Source organism: Pinus tabuliformis, chromosome 1_1 (genome assembly GCF_031772625.1).
Source record: "Pinus tabuliformis cultivar Carrire ecotype Pingquan chromosome 1_1, CPIR1, whole genome shotgun sequence".
NCBI classification, from domain to species: Eukaryota; Viridiplantae; Streptophyta; class Pinopsida; order Pinales; family Pinaceae; genus Pinus; species Pinus tabuliformis.
The window spans coordinates 269,697,776-269,719,992 of record NC_142297.1 but is presented as its reverse complement, the minus strand read 5'-3'; the positions used below and the strand labels follow the sequence as shown (position 1 = coordinate 269,719,992).

At 41.0% G+C, this 22,217-nt stretch overlaps 1 pseudogene; it reads right to left on the bottom strand.

Annotated features, from left to right (window-relative positions):
* Window positions 1-22,009, bottom strand: part of LOC149212582 (disease resistance protein Roq1-like) — a 213,908-nt pseudogene extending 191,899 nt beyond the window's left edge.
* Between the last annotated feature and the right edge of the window lie 208 nt (window positions 22,010-22,217).

Genomic DNA, 22,217 nt, shown 5'->3' with positions numbered 1-22,217 from the left:
GTCTGCCCCACTCAGGTGCTGGGCTTTTAACTCATTCATCATCTGGATATTGTATTTGGTTCCCATAGGGAACCAGTCCAGCATTTGGTAATCCATGTCTCCCAGAGCTTTCCATGCTAATTCCTGGTGAGGAGCATTGAGGGGCTTGATATTTAGAGCAATAGGAGTCTCCATGATTCTTTGAAGTTCAACAATTGTAATAAAGTGGCTTGTAAAAGCACCAGCACAGAATCAGAAGTGTTTTTTGTAAGAATAGTCTTGAAATTTAAGTATCAGAGGAGGAGTTTATACAGCAGCAATTGAAATACTGCTTATACTAGGAGCCAAGGCTACTGTGGGTGTCACTATGCCCTCTTTCAGCGGGTGAATTGAGGTCAACAAGGAATTTGCCGGGAATACGCAGTGAACGCTGTTTTTTGAGTGAAATTACAGGTATTATGGCTTGGCTGGTGTTTTTAGACTTCACAGTTACAATTGTGGACGTGCAGAGGGAAATGGGCGGTGCAAATATAGTTTGTAAGGTGTCCTTAGCCTTCTGAGCAACTTAAATTTCAATAACAGTCGTATGGAGGGCAGAACAACAGTAAATACCTGTTAATTGACGAACAGAGGTTGCGCAGGCGTGCACGGTTGCTGCTGAGGAGGTCGCCCGGGTTAACTCAGCAGGTTGGCGGAAATTCGAACGTAAACGGTCATGCAGAGAGAACAGTGGCGACAGGAGTGAAAAGTGAGAAAAACACGGCTTTTTTGGGTTAATATGGACTTTTTTACCATTTTGGCGCTTTTTAGTGATGACGTCAGCATGACGTCATTGGTGGGTCAAGGTGAGGTGACGTCAGCTGACGTCATCGGGTGACGTGTCAATACACTGTTGGTCCATGGGGGCGATGAGGTGGCAGCCATGTCAGCGGCCAGGTGGACGAATAACAGGGGCGAGGACAAGCGGACATGACGTGGCGATGCATTGATGGGAAACAGGTGGCGGTTAGGACCGTAGCGGTTACGGTTAGGGCTAGCCGCTACGGTCTCTCGGGGCGGTTTAGGTACGGTCTCAGAACTGTCAGACCCGGCTCCGAGAGTCCTTAACGTTTGACGCGTGGAGAGGCCCTGACGTGACGCAACGTCACCTTCTCGGGCGGTAAAGGACGGCTGCGGGGGCTGCTCCGATATCATTGTGGATCGTCGGATCTTTAAGATCTGATCCGACGGTGGGCGGAGCATCCACATGCTCAGGCTATATGCGCGGCGGAAAACTTTGGGCTTGTGGGTTTTTCATTGGTTTTTTGATGTTTTTGTTTAAAACAAACAATGCGCTAACCTTTTGGAAATATGCCAGAGGCGGGTTTTTTAGACTTTGGGTAATTTTTGCAAAGTTTTTAAGGGTAAAAGAGGGTTTACAAGGGTTTTTACAATGCAAATGGTGGTTTGAGGAGCAAGTTGACTTGTAGCAAGGGGGAATGGGATGTGACAGGTTCACCAAAGTGACCAGAGGTCATTTTGGTCCCTTCTGAAGAACATATGGCTATAATGCCAAAGGAAGGGGTATTTATAAGATTTTGGGGCTTTATACACCATAGTGTTAGTATTATTAGGGGAAGGGTAAGATAAGGGAGCTATATAGTAGAATTAGAGGTTAATATGAATGAGGGGAGCAAATGAAGGGGATTTTACTGAGTTTATGTAAAGTTGATTTAGTTTTGAGAGTAGATCAAAATGAAAAGATCTTAGACAAGAAATGTGGCTTCTGAATGAACTAGAACCACCACAAACCATGATCTCTCTTCATAAATCTCAGCTAAAGAAAGGGAGTGTTAGTAATGGAATGAAGGGGGAGAGGGAGGTTAGTCATGCTCCTTGCTGTAATTTGATGGAATTCACCACTTTGTCCATTGATAGATTTTTGCCTTGGCAAAACACCTCTTGACATGTGTGAAATAGTGAAAATACCTTTTCTGCAACCACAACTGCTTACCCAGCTACTTTCCTAACATTTTTTGTTTCTCCATAGAGGGTGCATTTAGGCTTGCAAACCCTTACTTGCCTTTTCTTTTCTTTGGCTTTTTCTTTTTTCTTTTCTATCTACTTCTAACCTTATTTCTTCCAAGGTCCCAGATTAAGCTGTTGGGAACCTTTACTTCTCTACCTAAACTACTTGTCTGCCAAGATTAAACAGTTTGGACAGACTTCTTTCTCTATTCTATAACTCAAAATTGAAACATGGCATGATCCAGTTTAAACTGTTGAATCATCCATAAAATTGAAATAAGGTCCTCAACATTTGAAACCATTTACCCACCTCTTGTTCTCTAGGAAATATGGGATCTTTGTAATACCAAAGCAGAGCATATTTGGACTTTCCTTGGTCAATCATGAAATATGAAACCTATTGGTATAGGTATCCAACAGTGGCTCCACATGGGGATGGTTTTTCTTTTGAAAGACCAAGAACAACAGGTCAGATTGCCTTGTTCCTTGACTGCCCATCTTAATCTTTGAAATCTGCTGCATAAATGTGTCAAAATTGTGTGCTTTTTTCTTGGAGAACCTCTGATTCTATTTGCCTCTTACTGCTTGGTGAATCACTTGGGAAAACTGCTTTTTACAATCTAAAATAGAAAACAATATGTACATCTGCATATATACAATGAATCCTTGGATTCCACTCATAGTGAACAGTCAAAGTAGTGCTTCAGCATCCTGCCATTTACAGGACCTTCATCCAAGTCAGTTTCAGTCAAACTTTTGAGGAAGTAGGTGTTATTACCTTGCACTGCTTGGACAGCAAATGGTCCTTTCCATAAAGAGTCAAACTTTCCATGTTTCCCTTTCTCTTCTCTTCTTGCATCCCACTTTAAAACTTTGTCCCCTACATTGAAATCTTCTGCTTTGGTTCTTCTATCAAAGGCCTTTTTCAGTTTCTCTTGTATTATCTGTACTCTGCTGAAAACTTGTTCTCTGGTCTGTTGTAAACAAATTATCTAGTTATTCCTTCTTTGCATGTCATTTGGCTCTGCTTGGCTTTCTTGCAGAAGTTTCATAACCGGCACTCCTAGTGATGAAGGAAATCTGGCCTCTAATCCATAGACTAACTCATATGGGCTAGTCCCAATTGATTTTTTAGTTGTTAGTCTGTCTGCCCATAAAGCATTTACTAGTTTCTTATGCCAGTTCTTTTTGTTCTCTTCCAGCACTTTCTTTATGATATTTATCAAACTTTTGTTTGATGATTCAGCAAGGCCATTTCCTTGAGGATAGTAAGCCGTAGAATGGCCCAAAGTAATGTGAAATTTATGGCAGAAGTTCACCATTTTCTTGGATCTGAAGGCAGCAGCGTTGTCTGTTATTATCTTGTCCGGACAGCCAAATCTAGCCAGTATATTGTTTTCCAAAAACTGAATAATTACTGAATCATTTGCTTGTCTGCATGGGGCAGCTTCAATCCACTTGGTGAAGTAGTCTGTTGCTGTTAAAATCCATCTGTGTTGCCCTGAAGATGAGGGATGAATTTCCCCAATGAAATCCAAGCCCCATTGTTGAAAAGGTCTCTCTGTTGCAATGGGCTTCAAAGGAAGTGGCAGCAACTGTCTTTTGCCTTCAAACAGTTGGCATTTGTGGCATGAGGCTGTAAATTTCTTAACATCAGAGAACATAGTGGGCCAGTAATAACCAGCCCTTAATATCTTGTCCACAGTGGACTTCCAGTACAAATGTCCACCACAGTCTCCAGCATGGAAATCTTGCATGATATTGTTAGTTTCATTCTCTATTAGACAGTGCAGTAAAATACCTTCATGGTTTTTCCAAAGTAGATTTCCATCCATCACACAAAATCTAGATGTTTTCATTTTTAGGAACCTACACTTAGTTCTGGACAGTCCTGGGGGAGCACACAGGTTTTGTAACACATAACAGATATCAGAGTACCAAGGAGATTGTTCAAAGGCTACATTGATCTTTGGAGTCGCCAGCTCTGCTTCACTGTCCAGTTGATTGATATCTAAGGCTTGGAAATTTGCTTCTGTCATTAATTTGGCCAAACCTTGCCCTTTTATCAGCTTTGTAGGTTTTATTTCAATGTCAAATTCTAGTATATTGGCAATCCATTTTCCTCTTCTGCCCTCTAAGTTTTCTTGGGTGAGAATGTCTTTGACAATAGGACTTGGTACATAAGCCACAACATGGGAGTAAAGGATGTAAATCCTAAAGTCTTTAATAGCTTTGATCAAAGCATAGGCTTGTTTTTCCATAATTTGATACTTTAGGGGGGCATCTCTAAGAGCTCTGCTGAAAAAAGCAATAGGTTTCTCATTCCCGTGGTCATCTTTCTGTAATAAAACAGCAGCAATAGTATGTTGGGAGGCAAAGGAGAAAATGATAAAGTCTCTGTCAAACTAAGGATTGGTTAACACTGGGGTTTGAGTCAAGGCCAATTTTATACTTTCAAAGGCTTGTTTTGCTTCAACAGTCCATTTGACCTTTGAATCTTTCTTTAGCATATTGTTTAGTAATCTGATTAATTCTGCTAAATTCGGGATAAACCTTCTTAAAAAGTTGATTTTCCCTAAGAATCCTTGCAATTCCTTGACATTCCTTGGATGAGGCATTTGTAGGATAGCTTGTATCCTATCTGGATCAATTCTTATGCCATCTTTTGAAATAATGTGTCCTAAAAGTTTCCCTTCTTCCAAGCCAAATAATGACTTCTTGGGGTTTAAGGAAATGCCATATTTCCTGCATGTTATGAAAATCTGTCTCAAATGTTTCAAGTGTTCTTGGTCAGATTTTGAAAAGGGTGTAAGATCATCCAAATAAATGACAAGGAAATCATGAATTTCCTTAGCGAAAGCAATATCCATTGCTCTTTGAAATGTTGCCCCGGCATTCTTCAACCCAAAAGGCATTTTGACATACTTGAAAGTTCCCCATGGGGTTGTAAATGCAGTTTTGTCTTGATCATCAGGGTGTACTAGGATTTGGTTAAAGCCTGAGAATCCATCAAGCAATGATATCCTTGAAGCCCCTACTACTCTTTGAAGAATGTGATCCATTTTGGGTAGAGGGTAGTTATCTTTGAGTGATACTTGATTCAAATTCCTTAAGTCTACACAAAGTCTAATCTCACCAGTTTTCTTTCTTGTAGGGACCAAATTTGAAATCCATTCAGAGAATCTGATTGGTGCTATGATACCAGCTTTGAACATTTTCTGTAATTCTTTTTCAATGGAAGGAAGGAGCACAGGATTGATCCTTCTCAATTTCTGTTTGAATGGTTTTTGATTAGGCTTGAGGGGAATGGTATGCTGGATAACAGAAGTGTCATAGGACTTTAGATCCTCATAACCCCAAGCAAAGACATCTTGAAACTCTTTAAAGAGATCAATATATTTGGGCTTTTGATCAGGGGGCAAAGAGGCAGATAGCTTTATTATTTTAGGCTTGTCAGTAGTACCAATGTTGCATTCTTCAATTGCTGCATCTAATGGCTGCATCTTTGGTTTCCTGGGGACATCATTTGAGTCAAAAATGTCCTCTAGTGGGGTAAGGCCTGCTGGAAGGAAATTGTCTTTGAGTTGTATGATTTCATCTTCAGCGTTGCTCACCTCTTCACAGTCAATTTGGTGAATTTGCTGAATGTTTTCATTGTCGAAAATGGTTGGACTCAGTAATTGTTTTGCTGTTCTAGGTGACATTGGGTGAGCAGACTGTTGAAACTGTATTTGTGATGGACTTGCTCCATCAAGTATTTGTGATTGACTTGCTCCATCAAGATCAATATTTAATCCTATGAACTCTTGTTGCAAAGTCAAGAAATTGTTTATTTGCATGTCATCCTCAAATACTTGCCATTCTTTGACATTGTTTGGAATAGAGGGTCTGTATTTGACCTCGGATGTGAAACAATTATTGGGTTCTAATGGGAATTTGAAGGTGCTGGCAAACGTTGCCAAGCTGTGTGCATGGAGATTGTGGCCCCTTGAAATTTTTGTGATAACAAACTCAGAGAAGGTTTCTAATATTTCAATTACAGCAGATCTGTAGGACCTCAATCTTTTGTCATTGGTGACAAAATGTCCTTTCACTTGTTGAATTACTAGATCAGAGTCTCCCATAATGGAGAGTTTAGGAGCTTGTAGTGATTTTGCTAGCTTTAGGCCCAGCAAGAGAGCTTCATATTCTGCCATGTTGTTAGTGCACCTAAAATTCAATCTGTAAGCCCTGCCTTCTGCATAGCCTTTCTCTTTGTTATATATCCACACTCCAGCTCCTGCCCCTAACTTGTTGACTGACCCATCAAATTCTAGGACCCACAGGATATCTTGCTGAACAGAAGATTTAAAGTTCTGTTCATGAGATGGCAATGTGAGCAGGAGTTGGGGTTTCTTCCCCCATTTGTTTTCTAGGACAGCTTTATCACTTGTTTGACAATCTTTAACAACTAGAGGAGGGTTAATGTGTATTGTTGGGCTGATTGATGTTTGGCAGGTGCTACTTGTCTGATCAATGTTTTGTTCTTGTGTGAGTGTTTCGGTCCTAATGTCATTGTTTGAGAGGTCTGCGCTGTCATTGAAGAGGATGAAGGAGTCTATGTCCGAATGAACAGCGTATATTGGAAAATTTTGAGGCTTCTCTTCACTGCTGACCATATACTTCATGAGTGTTTCCCTATAAAGTCTTTTTGGTTGCCCAAAGACAGAGATAGTTGCATATGACATGTCTAATTGCAGGGATCCTTGGAGCTTGGCTCCCCATGATCTTGATAACAGCATCCCATATTTGGGTGGGATATCAGCAACTACAACATCCATTAGAATAGTCTTGTTGGGATATTGAACCAGAGACACACATAAATCTTTTATTAGGCCTAAACATTTGACTTGGCTAGAATCAAAGGAAAACAGGTCTTTGTATGGTCTTGTTATATCCAAGTTCAATCTTTCCATGACAGCTTTTGGCATAAGGTTGTGAGAGGCGCCTGAGTCGAACATTGCATTATGCAGTATTTTATCATGAACATGCAAGCTGACATAAAAAGGTAAAACCCCTGTGACTACTGTTTTTCCATCTACCTCTGGGCCAAACAGTAATTCTGGGGTGTCATCTAGCACGTTTACATCATCTTTGCTGGTAGTGAGTTGAAGGGATTTCTTGATCTGTTGCTTATAGATGTCATGCTTGGCTAGCTCTGAGAGGGGAATTGCTATCTTTAGCTTGCCAATCTCTGTACCTAGGTCAAAGGGTTTGTCAACTTGGGTTTTAGAGTCACGGATAGCAGTCTTTTCTTTGTTCACTAAATCTTCTTGTTGGATTTCATCTTGATTTCGAAACCTGCCCCTCATACTCATGTCTTGAGGGGTAATGTTCGGATTTGGGTGGGAGGACGAGGTTGCCGTGGGCTGTTGTAGTGGGGACAGTAGTTCAGTAACCTCCTCAACCACTACTTCTTTTGTAGGCACGTTTGTGTTGTGATTAGGTTCTGTGACCATGGTTTCTTTGGACTGTTGTTTCTCCTTTGCCTTTTCAGGCTGATTTACATTCACAGTCCTACTCCTTAGTTTGTATTGTTTATGGACTTCATAGACAGCAGTGTCATACCCTTGTTTAAAGTCAAAGGATTCTCCTGATTTAGTTTGGAATGTTTTGCTTTCATCCTGCTCATGGTCTTCTTGTGTTAAGAATACATGGCTTTTACCATCCAGACCCATTAAGTTAATTTCGGGATCTTCATTGAGCTGATTGGCTGTGGAGGTTTCTGCATAGTTTTCTTGAAAAGGGGGTCTAATGTCTTGGTCAGCACTTGTTTTTCCTATGTTTGGGTTCTGAGTTCTCCTAAAATTTGGATTTCTAGGAGGGTTGTTTTGTGATGCCTCCCATGATGATTTTCTTTCAACTGATTCCACTCTTTCACCCAATCTCTTCATGCTGTTTAGTATTGCATCCAGCTTTTGATCAAAACCCGAGGGCTCTTCTCTGAAGCCAGCCTTCTTTTCCAGCTTTGCCCTGTTTCTCTTGGCAATTAGGTTGGCCTCTACAGTGACTGCAACTCTTTGAGCTTCTGCAAGGGTTGGAGGATCTCTTTCTTTCAGCTGATAGGCCATATCAGAGTCAAAACCGTCAGGGAAGTTATACAGGGCCAAATCAGGAGGGGGCCTTAAGTTCTGGGGGATAGCATTATATACATTGTTAAACCTAGCACAATATTCCAAAACTGTTTCTTGGGGACCTCTTTTAATAGTGTTATATTCACCGAGTATGTGGAGTGGATCTTTCTTTTTCTCCCATCTGTTGGTAAACTCTTGGTACAGGACCTCAGGGGTTGCAATGGAATTTGCATTCAGGGATCTAAACCAAGTTCTGACATTCCCAGTTAAGCTTTGAACAAAAATTCTCATCCTGACACTGTCATCATCTATTTCATAGGTCTCAAAGTGGTCTTGCATCTTCTTAGCATGCTGGACAGCTGTCAAAGGGCCATGGGAGTCAAAAAATGAGATTTTGGTTTGGTAGTCTTGGGGTAGAGCTGGAGCATTGGCTGGTATCTGCAGAGGTGCATATCTGTTAGCCATGTTTATGGGGTTTATGGGGTTAATAGGAACAAATGGGACAGCTGGGATTACAGGTGTAACAGGGTTAATAGGATGGGTAACAAGCGGGGGGCTGGTTAAAAGAGTATGTGCAGATGGTGAAGATGGAAGAGGAGGACTTTGAGGGGTTGATGATGAACTAGGGGAATTAGGTGTGGAACGGAAAAGGACTTTGCAAGGAGTTGGAATGAGGATAGGTTGGTGTGAACTTATATCTGAATCAGCAGGCTTCTCCTGCTTTTGCTGTCTCCTTATGTTCTTTGGAATGATATTTGGGTTATCAACAATGATGGGTTGATTAGGGTCAGGGTTTGCCCTAGTGTGCCTTGGGTTTCTTTTGGGAGCCAGCTTCTAATTATTCCTTTAGAACTTGTATACAAGGTTTATATATTCAAGGACTGGATGAAAATTTTGGAATGGCTATATATTTTCCAAAGCTAGGATTAAGATTCCCTAACTAGCTCTTCCTTCAAGCTGTCCCTGTGTTACAGAAACAGTTCTAAGGCCTCTTGGCTAATTTCAGGCTTGATGGCAGCTTTGGGAGATAGATAGTAATTGAAAAATTTTAAGAAATCCCCAGTGGAGTCGCCAATTATGTTAACACCCAGGTTGTTCCCTATGACTCCCAAGGGAATACGGCCGGGGTAACCACTAACCAATCTTTGGATCACTGTTTCTAGCCAAACTGTGATCAGAGAGGGCTCTCTCTTTATGATTTGTAACTGTTTATGATAGGGTTTTAGGCTAGCTATTATGCACAGGTTTTGTTTATGTTTTGGTTGAAGAGTTTCTTTTAGGTCTTATGATGTAATATTCAAAGAGTCAAATATCATTGGGCAATGGAGTCTATGGCTGTATAGGTGTCTAGAAACCTTGAGGTGAACTGGTGAAACTTACAGGGCCATTTGGATACTTCATGCAACAAAATTTTTGTTTTATAACACGAACAGGTGAAAAAACCAGTGAAAGCAATTAAGAATTTTCACTAAAGTATTCGAGTATTTCCACCAAACTAGGTATGAGAAACAGATAGATGCCTCAGGAGCAAAACTTGAATCCCTGGGGATGTCTATCACTGTAAAAGATATAGTTTTAAAGTGCAGCAATTAAGAATTACACTTCATTCACTGTATCTGAAGAAAACATGGATAATAGCTTAGTTTGAGTTCAGGGTAATCATAGATTAAATCCTGGAACCATTCTTCTACTTTGCTATTAAGTGTAAAACATTTAAACAACAAAAGAGAACAAAAGACTCGAAAACATGTAATACAGAGATTTAAGAAAACTTATTGTTTTATGAAACACTCTGGAATCCTGCAACATTCACCATTCATCACAACGCATCAAATACACCAAGCTTTGGAAATTCCATTCTCCCTTTGTATTACTTCTCTGAGAATCTTACAGCAAGTGAGACTTCCAAAAGGAAAATAACAACAACCCCTTAAGCTTCTGTGAGGGGTGAATATATACTTGCGATTTTTACAAAAATATCTGAGTTCTGAGTTATCTCAGACTTAATATTCTCACCAACTTTTGAGATATTATTATCCGAAATTTATTACAGCATTGAATACAAAATAAAGGCATCTTAATGTTCTGTCAGAAGATATTTTGGCCTTTGGGATCTGCTGAGTCGGTTGAGATACTTTGATTAAATGCTGGGGAACCCGACTTTATGGCTTGTACGCTGTATTCTGGGTTTGTCACCTGTGATTGTGACTGCTGCTGTGGTGAGTAAATAGCTCTGCTGAGTTGGCTCAGCATCTGTCTCTTCCTTGTAGATTTTATCTATCAAAATTCTGCCTGTGCATGACTGCCCATAAACTGGAGAAAAAACCAACCCTACGGGTTCGGGCCTGATAAGATTACCTGTGTCAAATTCCTCCATACTTCCTGTGTGGGCAATTGATGATTTATGATTGCCCCCATAGTCTCATCTGCTTCTGTATACTTAAAGAAATTTGGTGGTGTATCAAACAGGTGATCAATTTCATTCATGATAAAAAACAAGTTATCCACCCTATCATACAAATTCTGCCCTGATGCTGGCCCTGTTTCTGCTGAGGTACTGGGCTGTTTTGCTATTTGTGCTGCAGCCTGCGCATCAACCCTTTTGATGTAATTTTCCAGAGTAAGCAGCCTTCCTACACTGCTTAATATGCTGGGGAGGCCTCTGTTTTGTAATGCCACAAATCTGTCCAGGAATTTGTTGATCTCGGTCTGCATATCCTGTGTTCTCCTCTCCAGCGTTCCAATTAGGCTTCTTAGTGTCAAGATTCTTTTAACTACTGAAATTGTTTCAGTCCTGTTAGTAATTCCCATGGTGGCTAGTTGAGAGCTGGTTTTGTTATTCAAAATATTGATCATTCTGCTGGCAGCATCTGGCATGTGGCCAAGGCTTGCTCTTGCTCTCTGTACCTCCCTGTTTGCCTTCGTGATGAGTGCTATTTGCTCATCCATAGTCTCAATATACTGCCACTGATTGGTGATGGATCGACCAATGTTGCCCCAGAGGACTGCTTTTAGTTCTGCTGTTACCTTTTCTAGTGCAAGCTCTTTTTCTAGTTCAGCTATTCTCTTTTTTAGAGCTTTTATCTCTCTCTCCTTTGCTGCCTCATTCTGCTTGCTTTTGTCAAATTTTTCATTCACCTTGGTCAAAGACCTTTTGACTTCATCAAGCTCTTTCATTTGGGATTCAAGAACTTGGATCTCAGCTTGCAGCTTCTGCATATCCAGAGTAGGAGTTGGCTCTGTTGTTGGTGTAGTTGTTGCTGTGGATGGTACTGTAGGCCCTGCCTGTTGAGGAGGAGGAGTAGTCGTTGGCTGGACTTCCTCAAGGTTGATTATCACCGGAGGAGGCTGGGAGGGTTGGCCCTCTTCTTTTTGTTTCAATGCTGTTTGTAATGCTGCCTTCGCAGCTTCTGATTGTCCTAGCTGGTCTTGAGTCCGAACCAGCTCCTTGTACAGGGATATCAGTAGGTCTGTAGCATCCTTTTCCTGCCTTTGCTGGGCAACTTCATCTGTTTGAGGATGGATGGTAGCTGGAAGCTTGATTTTCTTTCTTAAGGCCGCCAAGTCTGCATCCCTTAGCTTCAAGAGTTCTTGGATACCCTTAACATCTTTAGGATCATGTCCTATTTCTATAATTACCTCTTCCAAGGACTTGATCCTGTTGTCCTTGGCTTGTGATGATGCTCTCTCCAATTCCAGCTGAGATGCTGTGTTATCAAGGCTGCTTTTCAATTTGTAGTTCTCCAACGTTTCATCTGCCAAGGAGGCATACACCATTTCACCAGTTTGTTTATGTAATTCAATCTTATCCATAGGGTGTATGTCTTTGGCCAGAACCTCCATGTTGGTTCTTAGGTAATCCGAGGTAGATTGAGGATGCAGCGTTGTGGGCATGAAGTGACTCATGATCATCTTGCCTTCACTTACATCAAAGGCAGACATGAGTCTTTGCTGATTGGTAGGAGCCAGGTTCAGCAAATGATTGTACAGTTGTACTTTAATAGGATCACTCCTCCTCTTAATGTCAATAAATTGCTGTTTGATGCTTGACTGTCCTTCTCTATGCTGGCTGGAGGAGCTGACCTCTCCTCCCACGGCTCTATCATGTTCATGCTGAAATGAACTGGCTGAAACTTCTCCACTGGGTGGGCCCATGCCCATTGCTTGCCTCACTGCTATGTCATCCTCTTGAGAGTCATTTAGTCTTTGTCTTTTCTCTCCCCGATTGATGGATGAAGTCAGGGGAGTCTCTCTATCCCTTTTCCTGGTTAAGTCCTCCTTTTGTGGGGTTTGGAGGACTGAGGTATCAACAGTAGTTTCTGCCCTAGGAGGCACTATTTTCTGAGCCTGTTGCTCAGTGGAGCTTGGAGCATTAATCACTTTTTCTTGCTGCAAGGGCTGCTGTTCACTAAATTGTTCCTCTTCCTGTTGCTGCCCGAGTTCCTGCTGCTCCATCTCTTCTTGTTGCTGTAGCAATGTATCCACTTGTTCTTCTGTCAATGGAGGTGGCTGTTCCACCTGCTTCCCTTTATCCTTGCTTGCTGTCTGTGGTGCTTTCTCGGCAGTTTGCTGCTGTGCTGTTGATGATGTAGCAGCTATTCCAAGTTGCTTTTTGTAGGAGAGGGGCACCTGTCCACAAGTTTCCAAGTCAGCTTCCTTTTGCATATTTCTAGCCTCTCTCTCAAGTAACTCTTCATTAGTAATTTCCTCCTCTAGGGTACCCTCTTCCCAATTTGATGCATTGGCATACTGTTCAATCTCGGGTTGTCTCTTGTGTGCATAGCTACCCAATTTGTATCTAATCCTCCTGAGGGAGATAGAATGATTGGGGTCATAGGGTATCCATTCAAAGCTGGTTTGCAGTCTGAGGCCCTCCAGGATACTGTCTGCCTCCTTCCACCCTTCCTCTTTTCTGTTATATAGGAAAGAACCCAGCTGGCTCCTCACCTTTAGCTGTGACTTCTTGTTCTTGCTCTGAAAATGCAGGTAGTCTGAGTTCCCAAACTGTCTGAAATATTCCAAGGCAAAAAGCCTCATGGGGACATACCTTGGCAACCTAAAAGGGGTCAACTCACAGCCATATATCCTGATGACTGTGTGGTTTTGGTAGAAGTACCAATTACCAATGCTGTAGGACTTATTCAAATGGAGAATTCTTCTCATGTCATCAGTTAGTCTAGGAGGAGGAGTACCATGCAATATTGTCATGACTGGATAAATGAATAAGTCAATAAACTCAGTGTATGTGTAAGGTGATACAGAGGTATGATGAAAAACAGAAGTCCAGAACACAACTGATCTTGGATTTCCCTGGGCATTGAGTTGCTTCAAAGGAAAAGAGAAGGTGGCTGGCTGATAGAACAAGAATAGATGGTATATATATGAAGTATACCTGAATAGTCTTTCCCTGTTCAAGTTCATAAACTGCTCATGGATTTTATCTGCAATATAGGTTGCATAGTCATAATGTACAGCTGGGGGCTTACCAGGAGAGAATATAGACAGCATTGCCATTAGGCTATCATCCACATCCTCCATCCCCCTGAATCCTAGGACATAACTGATTAAATCCACTAACATCCTGCCCAAATCATTCAAGTAGTGATACCCAATAGGAGGAGTTCTGACTGATTCAGAGCCTGGCCTGACAAACAATTGATTGATTTTGATGATCTGGTCACTTGACAGCTTGCTCCCTTTGTTTATCAAATTCTGCATATAGAGGGGGGTCAATTGCTTGGCAGTATGGAAGTGCAGCATTTCATTTATGCTCTCTGGGGTAATCTGGAAAAGGACTGAGCCTGTGGGGCTGATGACAGCTCTTTGGTTTGGGTCATAGCATTCCTGGCAGCTGTAGATCAGTTCTGGCATAGGATTTACTTGGGGAAGGTTGTAGATGGGCAAATTTGAGTCCCAAATTCCCAAGATGTCTGCCCCACTCAGGTGCTGGGCTTTTAACTCATTCATCATCTGGATATTGTATTTGGTTCCCATAGGGAACCAGTCCAGCATTTGGTAATCCATGTCTCCCAGAGCTTTCCATGCTAATTCCTGGTGAGGAGCATTGAGGGGCTTGATATTTAGAGCAATAGGAGTCTCCATGATTCTTTGAAGTTCAACAATTGTAATAAAGTGGCTTGTAAAAGCACCAGCACAGAATCAGAAGTGTTTTTTGTAAGAATAGTCTTGAAATTTAAGTATCAGAGGAGGAGTTTATACAGCAGCAATTGAAATACTGCTTATACTAGGAGCCAAGGCTACTGTGGGTGTCACTATGCCCTCTTTCAGCGGGTGAATTAAGGTCAACAAGGAATTTGCTGGGAATACGCAGTGAACGCTGTTTTTTGAGTGAAATTACAGGTATTATGGCTTGGCTGGTGTTTTTAGACTTCACAGTTACAATTGTGGACGTGCAGAGGGAAATGGGCGGTGCAAATATAGTTTGTAAGGTGTCCTTAGCCTTCTGAGCAACTTAAATTTCAATAATAGTCGTATGGAGGGCAGAACAACGGTAAATACCTGTTAATTGACGAACAGAGGTTGCGCAGGCGTGCACGGTTGCTGCTGAGGAGGTCGCCCAGGTTAACTCAGCAGGTTGGCGGAAATTCGAACGTAAACGGTCATGCAGAGAGAACAGTGGCGACAGGAGTGAAAAGTGAGAAAAACACGGCTTTTTTGGGTTAATATGGACTTTTTTACCATTTTGGCGCTTTTTAGTGATGACGTCAGCATGACGTCATTGGTGGGTCAAGGTGAGGTGACGTCAGCTGACGTCATCGGGTGACGTGTCAATACACTGTTGGTCCATGGGGGCGATGAGGTGGCAGCCATGTCAGCGGCTAGGTGGACGAATAACAGGGGCGAGGACAAGCGGACATGACGTGGCGATGCATTGATGGGAAACAGGTGGCGGTTAGGACCGTAGCAGTTATGGTTAGGGCTAGCCGCTACGGTCTCTCGGGGCGGTTTGGGTACGGTCTCAGAACTGTCAGACCCGGCTCCGAGAGTCCTTAACGTTTGACGCGTGGAGAGGCCCTGACGTGACGCAACGTCACCTTCTCGGGTGGTAAAGGACGGCTGCGGGGGCTGCTCCGATATCATTGTGGATCGTCGAATCTTTAAGATCTGATCCGACGGTGGGCGGAGCATCCACATGCTCAGGCTATATGCGCGGCGGAAAACTTTGGGCTTATGGGTTTTTCATTGGTTTTTTGATGTTTTTGTTTAAAACAAACAATGCGCTAACCTTTTGGAAATATGCCAGAGGCGGGTTTTTTAGACTTTGGGTGATTTTTGCAAAGTTTTTAAGGGTAAAAGAGGGTTTACAAGGGTTTTTACAATGCAAATGGTGGTTTGAGGAGCAAGTTGACTTGTAGCAAGGGGGAATGGGATGTGACAGGTTCACCAAAGTGACCAGAGGTCATTTTGGTCCCTTCTGAAGAACATATGGCTATAATGCCAAAGGAAGGGGTATTTATAAGATTTTGGGGCTTTATACACCATAGTGTTAGTATTATTAGGGGAAGGGTAAGATAAGGGAGCTATATAGTAGAATTAGAGGTTAATATGAATGAGGGGAGCAAATGAAGGGGATTTTACTGAGTTTATGTAAAGTTGATTTAGTTTTGAGAGTAGATCAAAATGAAAAGATCTTAGACAAGAAATGTGGCTTCTGAATGAACTAGAACCGCCACAAAACCATGATCTCTCTCCATAAATCTCAGCTAAAGGAAAGGGAGTGTTAGTAGTGGAATGAAGGGGGAGAGGGAGGTTAGTCATGCTCCTTGCTGTAATTTGATGGAATTCACCACTTTGTCCATTGATAGGTTTTTGCCTTGGCAAAACACCTCTTGACATGTGTGAAATAGTGAAAATACCTTTTCTGCAACCACAACTGCTTACCCAGCTACTTTCCTAACATTTTTTTGTTTCTCCATAGAGGGTGCATTTAGGCTTGCAAACCCTTACTTGCCTTTTCTTTTCTTTGGCTTTTTCTTTTTTCTTTTCTATCTACTTCTAACCTTATTTCTTCCAAGGTCCCAGATTAAGCTGTTGGGAACCTTTACTTCTCTACCTAAACTACTTATCTGCCAAGATTAAACAGTTTGGACAGACTTCTTTCTCTATTCTATAACTCAAAATTGAAACATGGCATGATCCAGTTTAAACTGTTGAATCATCCATAAAATTGAAATAAGGTCCTCAACATTTGAAACCATTTACCCACCTCTTGTTCTCTAGGAAATATGGGATCTTTGTAATACCAAAGCAGAGCATATTTGGACTTTCCTTGGTCAATCATGAAATATGAAACCTATTGGTATAGGTATCCAACACTACCTATGTTCTTGCTTCCTCCACCAATCATTTTAAGTTCCTTCTTAGTTAACACCCTTATGAGCAATTTTATGTTTTTCATGACCAACTTCTCGACTAGATCATAGGCAGCTGGTGATACAATTAGTTCCTTTCTCCAAATGGTCAACAATTTGGATCTTAGTATCTTGCAGATGTTAGCACCTCCTTCTAAAAACAAGGACATAATCTTTTGCATGCTTATTTTGATACTGTTTGGATGAGTTGATGTAATGTTGGTGTGAAAGTTCTAGAACACGTGAAAGATCAAGTCCTCACATTCCAGATTTAGCATAAATGTGCCAAAGCTAGACTCTGCCATAAGTTCTAAGATTTTGTGCCGCTTCTGAAAGGTAGGAAGCTTGATGTTGTTCTACCCTTGGAGGTCTTCTACCATCAACTGCAACACCTCTCTCATGATATCATTATTGAAATCTAGTAGTGACGATGTTAAAACCATGATCTTGCTCAAATAAGAAGCAACTGTGAGTATGACCTCTTCACAAAGATGCTCCCAAAGTTTGAGTTGTATTAATGAGAGCATAGATGGCTTGAGAGCCCAACTGAGTTTCTTCCACTCTAGCTGCCCCATTCTAGATAGAGATGTGTCTAATTACTCCAACTTAGGAAGGTCTATCACTTACTTTGTTCGTTGTAGCTCAGATCCAAGTGTGAAGAGCTTGGCCCCTCTTCCCTCTCCTTCCTTCGCTTCCCATGGGCACTTTTGTTTCAAAATGGCATAGACTCTTCTCGAGAAAGGTCTATTGTTCTAGTCTAAAGTGGTATTGCTGCAAAAACAACCCATGTTTCTTCTAGATCATCTAGAATTTTGTCCCGAATTTTATAGGCGTTTTATAGGGAAAGTCTCATCTTCAAAGAAAGAATTTTGTGATATCCCTTAGATCAACCATTCAAAAAAATCACAAAATCTCCATATAATACCTTTGCTTGACCCTATGGAGTCTATGTAGCTATTCTGCAAATTATGTTGGCCTTCTGATGGTGCACACAAAGGATGACCAATTGACCATGAAATTTAGGTGTATGGAATGCTATGGTTACCCAATGTTGCGCCAAAAGATACGGACTATTGGCCTTACCACCCACGATAGATAAGTCTCCTTGATGATTTCAGAGACCAGTGATCTCCAGATGTGCAAGGCAACATTTAGTTTGAATCATTAGTTGTATCAATCATTCCATGCGACCAGTTGTATGGTACCACTTCAACACAACTATGATATGACCATCGATCTGGTGCAATGAACCCTTCCAATTATTCTCTAGTCTCACAATCTTGTCTCTACTGTTGGCTCCCCGTTAATGGCGGTGTAGAAGGTCAACGCTTCCTGTGTGTTTCGTGGCATGTGCTTAACACTAGCGATGTGTCTGTTTACTAACACCTGCGGCTTTTGGTGTAATGGCAATCGTGACTCCAACAAGTGGTATCGAGTGAGAGGTCTCGAGTTCGAAACATTGGGGCTCACGTTGGGGGAGATTGTTGGCTCCCCGTTAATGACGGTGTAGCGATGTGTCTGTTTACTAACACCGGAGGGTTTTGGTGTAACGGCAATCGTGATTATAACATCTACAGCTCCTATGATTCCACCATTCATAAATTTGCCATTTCCTCTTGCGTGACATGGTTGGCATTTCCTCTTGCGTGACATGGTTATTTCCTGTGTATGTATGGCTTCACGACTACCACTCGGAGAGCAAACTTTGTCACCCCTGTTGAGGTAGGATCTGTTGAGTTCTGCAATTAAATAATTTTAGTTTTTGTTGTTGGAGAATGCTTCCACGCACTCGAAGGGGTCGCTTGGTTTAGTGGGCCCTGACACGAAATTGGTGAACAACCGGCACCGGCGTTGGAAGATCCGTGTGCCCAACATCCAGAAAAATCCACTGTCGCTCCTCTGCACCAATTTGCGAACTGATGTGTTGGCTTTCGACTCACTGTTCAAAATTACAGAGTTGATATGTTGCCGCCCTTGAAGTTCGACAGATGGTTGAACAAGGCCTATCAAACTTTCGCGCACAAGAGTATGGCTATCGGCCTAGATCTGGTGTTTGGTGCTTTTCACTACGTTCAGACCTTCACTTGGCAATGAATAAACCCACGACTTTGTGGTGTGTGGGGACTTCAACCCGCTACCTTAACAACAAGATTTGATTTTGATCATACTCGTGACCTGTTAATTAAGATGATAATTAAGATGAAAATAGATCTCAACGTGATCGGGGCAAATCAGACCTCGGTGTGAACGAGCAGATCGGTGGCTTCTTGATCAACGGCATTACCCTCACTGCTGATAAGCATGGTGCTTAGTGCCTACAAATTAGTAGATGGCCTTTGGCTTAAAAAAATAATTAATTAATTAATTGGGATTCACATGCCTATTTGTTCCTTAAAGACCATGCCATGACCTTGATCGGTCTCTCGGTGGTAACAATACCTTGCAGTGATAAGAATCGATCGCCATTATTTCGATGTCCACCAAATTCCTGCAATGCGATGAACCAAATTGACCAACTAGGGTGTATCAAATATACCACCGAAGAGGGACACTCCCGAATAGGGTGAAATAATTCACACTTAAGTTACGGCAAGAAAATTTCAATTTTGTAAATAAAATTTCAATTTGTTGTTAAGAACTTTCCAAGTGGGCACTATGCAAAATTCTACCATTGTAAGATTTCAAATTTTAATTTTTAAAAAGATCCATACACTTTAGTGTTTTAGTTAAGAGTGATTGCAATCAAAACACTTAATACAATTAGATCTGAAAACGCAACTTTATAGTACACACTTATACACTAATATCAAGCTTTAAATTTTTTAAAAGATCTAGTATATTTTAGTGTTTTAGTTAAAATTGCTTGCAATCAAAACACTTAATACAACGAGATCTGAAAATGCAACTTTATTTATATTATTAACTGAAGAAAATAGTACATGCTCATACAATAATATCAGACCCGCTCCTGCAATGGTATTATGCACGGCACGACTGTTCATCAAAAGGGAAAACAAAAAAACTGAAGTACAATCGTGAACCCTGGATGGATCCACCACACAAATTACACCCACTAGGTTTTCTTTCCTGGGATCAAACTAGAGCTGCACCAAGCTCCCAACAAAGGCAAAAAAGATAGTGACTAAGGATGATCCAAATGCTTAGCTCCTATCTGTTTTATAGGGTTGATGAACTTTCTAGAAACCTTATTTTATTATTTTCCCTATTTTCCCTCGAAAACAAAAAAAAATAACATAAAAAAAAATACCACGTGAAATATAATGAACATTTTGACCATATCAAAAAATATTATATTATATGAATGCCCAAAGTGAGAAAAGCCCATCAATTTCCACTTTGTGGACCCATGACATGTGGTTTGGTGTGGACAAACCTTTTTCTTCATGTGATCAAGATCATGGATGACCCCTAGCATGGTTTGATATAAAGACGCGTCATAATTTACACTTGCGTTGTTCTCTATACATTAAAAAAATATTATTTTATGTGTGTTATAAGTCGATTATTCTGAGAAAGTGGAAGGAAAATGAGAAGCAAAGTGGTTTGAAATTTTATTTTAATAAAATTGTAATGCATTATGCATCTCACCAGTACCACCAATTAGCTTTAACGCACCAACCACTCTTAATGAATCCGTAACAGATTGAGCAGACATCACATGTTTCAAAAGAGAAATTCCTTTTGTCACAAAAAAATTGAGCAGACATCACATGTTTCAAAAGAGAAATTCCTTTTGTCACAAAAACTTTTTTTTGTCGTATAATGGAGAACAAGTGTCATGGATTCACATAAAGATGAGCACTAATGTTTTATTGAGTATTTTGATGTGACACTAATTTGTACAATGAGAGTTACATGTTTTTGGTTTTTTTAAAGACTTATTTTCAAAAAAAATATCGTTTTTTATAAAATATAAAATATAATGTTTTAATAAATAAATGTTTACTTTTCTTAATGTTAAATTTAGTTTTTTTATTATTTAATTTTAGTTTTTATTTTTTTTTAATTGAAAAGGTATACAGTATTTTGTCTAATGTGCATAAATATATTAAAAGTTTAATATTAAAGTATGTGGTAAAAAGTAAAAGTTTATTTCTTATAATTATTTTTTTATTTTTTCATTTTATTTTTTTATTTTTTTTTTCTAAATTATGCTAAATTCTATTACTGAAACATAATGGTACACTGAGGCTTTGGCCTTTGCATGTCTGTGCCATAGTTTAAGGCATATAACAGCAAAACAGGATTGTGACTGCCCATAACGGGAAACTAGTCTAGTTCAAAAATGAAATTGCAAATATTATCTTGCTGCCCACGCAGGGGAAACCAGCAATTAAGCACAGTATCTAACCAGTTTTTCAAAAAATCATCAAAGAAACCAAATGACAACAAGTTTTCCAAAAAAGCCCCGAAAAAACCAGATAACATAATTCCTAGAACCTGAGACTCGAAGACACGTGGCATGTTGTGTGGCTGATCAAGTGTCATGTTGGCAAGTCAAGTGTCATGCTATGGCGATGGGTGTTCCTCAACGATGAAACACCTGTATGCATCCATGTCGTCTTCTTCTTGCTGCGTTGCTCCCGTGTCTTCTTCCGCCTGATGGTCACGATCCTTCTCCTCCACAGTTTTCTTGTCCGGAGGAGTGTCCTGCTTTGCCCCTATGCAGTGTGATCTTCCCTCGACCTTGGCTGGCTCCTCGCTAGTAGGGCGTCCACCTCCGGTAGCTGGCTCCTCATGGAAGGTAATGGAGATGGTGGCGGTTATGATGGGTTGGTTCAGGGAGCAGCGGTAGGTGAACTAGGTTGAGCGGAGGGGCTGCTATGGACTGGAGGGGATTTCAATGGGCGGAGAGTCAGAATGCGTCGGTTGGAGGCAGAGATCTTGTGAGCAGTCTCTGCCGCTGCGAGTTTTTAGAAATTGGCTGTTGGTCAATTAAACCGAGGGGGAGGAGGTGTCTGAGGCAGGAGACGGTGGAGAGCGAGGCAATCTACCTCTGTTGCTCCCTCTTCTGCTTCGCATTCTGTGGCGAATCCTAGGCATTTTGACACCGGGGGGAGGAGAATGTCTGCTGGTAGAGTGATGAGAGGGCATAGCAGGTTCAAAGGTCGGCTCAGAGGAAGGAATAGTAGCAGACGCGGGGTGGAGAATAAAATTGCAGATCAAGCTCTATGTAAAATGATTGCCCGGGCCAATTTCAATGCAACATAGAATGCTGCAGCGCCTGCCTGTAGCAGTGCGTGAGCTCGGTTCCGCTGCGGCCAGTGGGTAATGGCATTGCAGAGGCGAGGGATTAGAGACAAGGGTGGTGGAGTTAAAATTACCAGAGGTCGCCATTAAGCCAAGCCGAGGCAGGTAGACGCAGTCGGATTGATTATAGTGCCAACTTAATTGCCATTTATGGTCACTGTTAAGTCGTTTTATGGTTTGGTGTGCGGGATTATGGAGGGCCATGTGGCCAGGCCACTTGCCATCCCATTCTGCCGCCAGCATATTAATCTTGACGTACACCTGCATCCGGGATTATTTCTTATAAATTATTAATAAAATAAAAATCAATTTTATAAATTTCTAATATATTATTTTTTTAATAATTATTATTTTTATCTATTATATTTGAAAGATAAAGTGATGTTTTTATTTTAATAATTGTATTATTAAATAAATTTAATTTAATTATTAAATCACCAACATGTAAATGGATAGTTACAATTTACAACTAAAT